We start from the raw sequence: 3,299 nt of genomic DNA, 5'->3' as shown, positions 1-3,299 counted from the left end.
ACGACTGTGACGGATCGGCGTCCCGCCCAGAGAAGAGTATATATGCCACAGAATCCAGTAAACTGACCTTATGAACCTATGGCTTGTGAAGGAGCTTTGGCCATCTTTGAATATGTAGTAAGAAGCTTGCTTCCCAGCCACATGGTTCCGGGTTCAATCTCACTGTGCGACATCTTGGATAGGTGTCTACTATTATAACCTCGGGCCGACCAAAGCCTTGTGAGTGGATTTGGTGGACAGAAACTGAAAGAAACCCATTATGTGTGTGTGTGTGTGTGTGTGTGTGTGTGGAACACTGTTCACGCGTTCCCCGTCCCCAAACAATTCACTGCACTTTCACTGAGATGGTATCATTCCGCTTTTAACCTAAATTGACATTTCTTGACGATAAATAAAAACATCTTTTATCATTTGCAACATTCTTTTCATGACTGAATGTTATCTCAAACAATACAAATGGTAGGTAGATAAGCTATTCTCATTCTGAAGTGTCTACAGAATAAACTAATATTTTTCCATTATTTTGCATAGCCTACCCTACCTTCTACACTGGTTTAGTTATAATCATTTTCTTAACTATTAGATGTCTTTGAGAATCATAGACTAATGTTTTAGTGAGACTAAAAGAGTAATATATATATATATATATATATATATATATATATATATATATATATACTTTCACTTGTCTCAGTCATTTGACTGCGGCCATGCTGGAACACCGCCCCAAAGGGGTTTTTAGTCGAACAAATCGACCCCAGGACTTATTCTTTGTAAGCCTAGTATTTATTCTATCGGTCTTTTGTCGAACCGCTAAATTACGGGGACATAAACACACCAACATCTGTTGTCGAGCGATGGTTGGGGGACAAACAAAAACACAAAGATATAAATCTATACACACACACATACATACATATGTATACACAACGGGCTTCTTTCAGTTTCCGTCTACCAAATCCACTCACAGGGCTTTGGTCGGCCCGCTATAATAGAAGACACTTGTCCAAGGTGCTCTGTAGTGGGACTGAACGAGGAACCATGTGTTAGGGAACCAAGTTCCTTACCACACAGCCACGCCTGCCCCTATATATGTGTGTGTGTGTATATACGCGTTTAAATCTAAAATGCCCTTTGCATATACGCGTTTAAATCTAAAATGCCCTTTGCATTTTTCAGTGCAAGGACCCTATTAGGCATGCTACTGATCAGATGGCGAATATTTTCTTAACGAATTTCATGCCATTTTTCACGTAGCAGTCTCAAAAGATCTGGTTTTGAGGATGCTTTCTTGTTCTTTTTACAAAGTGTCCTGTCCATTATGCCCCAGAGGTGTTCAATAGGGCTCATATATGGTGACTGGCTTGACCATGGAAGCTTTCTAATGCCATTCTCTTCCAATCAATCTTGGGTATTTTCAGCTGTATGACAAGGAGCCCCATCTTCCATAAATAGTCTTCTTTAATCATTTTACCACTGAAGAAGATTGGAAGGAGTCCTTTCTGCAATATAGACACATATTTATCTGAGTTATTTTTCCCTCCCGCACACTCCACCAACTCTGATCGACCATTGCTCCAAATTGCTCCCCAGACATTCACAGAATAGCCACCATGTTTCATTGTTGGCTGCAACCTTTTCACATCAATTTCTTGATCACAGAGTCTCCAGACTCACGCTCGACTACTGTCAGAAAATACAGCAAATTTGGAGCCATCAGAGAATATGACAGTGTCTCAAAATGCTAGTGACCTCTCCACCATCTCACTGGGCCAATCTTTTCTCCGCTTTATATTGGCTGGTTGAAGAAGTGGCCTCCTTCTTGCTGCCCTGCCATAGTAGCCAAATTTGTGAAGATACCCGACAGTTGTTCTGGGACTGACATCAACATATTTTGCTCTGTCAGAGGCCTCGCAGCGTGGATTATCCTCCACACTTCTTTTAACAGAGCAAAGGATCCTGTCAGAGGGTCCTGGTCGACCTGAGCAATATGATATGGACTCTTTCCTCTCTCTGGGGAATTTCACAATCACTCAATTAACTGTAGAAAGTGGGATCCCAATGTTTTTTTGCGAGTTTATGTTGACTAAGTCCACCTTCAGGTTGACCCACTATACAGCCTCTTTGAAATTCGGACAGTTCCAAGGCTTCTTTTGTACATGGCATGTTTAAACAGTCACTTACAGAACCTGAAACATAAAAATGTCAATTAATAGATAATATAAACCTTTTCAAGTTAAACATGAAACGATGTTTTGTGGGGTGTCTATTTACTTCTGTCATGTGTGTGTGTGTTGGGGGGCTGTATTTATAATATTGTGTCTGAGGTGAGTTATTCTGTTTTAAAGCCTTGCCACTTAACAGACGTGTCATTTGTTTTGCTGCTGCCATGTTGATTGTAGGTGTATCGTTTTAAATTACCGTTGTTATTGGAATGTTACCACTTCGCTGAATTGTTACCAATTTTTGCTGTTTTCTTTATCTTTTTGACACATTGCCTGTTTTAGCAGGTTTGTTTTTCGTTAATTCCCCCTGTTTAGGGGCGAATTATGTTTACTTTTTTTCTTCTGTGTATTCAAACATGGATATCGAACTAACAGGATACGCCCCACTTCCAATATGAGTGGTGTTCTCGGTCTATTATTTTAACTTCATCTCACACACACACACACACACACACACACACACACACACATATATATATATATATATATATATGTATGTATGTTTCTGTATGGTAAGAAGCTTGCTTCCCAACTACATGGTTCCGGGTTCAGCCCCATTGTGTGACACCTTGGACATGTGTCTTCTACCATACGGCCCGTCGTATATGTGTGTGTTTGTGTTTGTCCCCCACCACCGTTTGACAACCGGCGTTGATGTGTCATGTCCCTTAGCAGTCAGGCTAAAGACGCCGATAGAGAAAGTACCAGGTTTAAAAATTCATTTGACCAAAAATTCTTCAAGGCAGTGCCCCAGCATGGCTGCTGTCAAATGACTGAAACGAATAGAAAGGCAAAATAATAAAAGATAGATGATAATATAATATACAGGGTTGGCCGAAAGTCGCCCGACAGTAAATCAAAATTCCATAAAATACCATTTGTAATTCTGTAAAAATATGTCGCTCAAGAAGGACTTCAGTTTGAACAATTTTAATGATGTTTCGTATTTAGATGCTTTTATTACATCCATTCAGTTGTTAAAGATAAATAAATCTTGGAACTAAAATGGGTTTGATTTACTGTCATTGAATTTTGGCCAACCCTGTATATATATATATATATATATATATATAT

General features: G+C 39.5%; 1 protein-coding gene across 2 annotated transcripts in view; it reads right to left on the bottom strand.

Moving 5' to 3' along the window:
* The window catches only part of LOC106876751 (receptor-transporting protein 3), a 35,831-nt gene that overhangs the window by 23,260 nt on the left and 9,272 nt on the right, over window positions 1–3,299 (bottom strand). The window lies entirely within an intron of this gene.

The sequence above is a fragment of the Octopus bimaculoides genome, chromosome 12 (genome assembly GCF_001194135.2).
Source record: "Octopus bimaculoides isolate UCB-OBI-ISO-001 chromosome 12, ASM119413v2, whole genome shotgun sequence".
In the NCBI taxonomy this organism is placed as follows: Eukaryota; Metazoa; Mollusca; class Cephalopoda; order Octopoda; family Octopodidae; genus Octopus; species Octopus bimaculoides.
The sequence above is the reverse complement of the archived record's forward strand: the minus strand, read 5'-3'. Positions and strand labels throughout refer to the sequence as shown.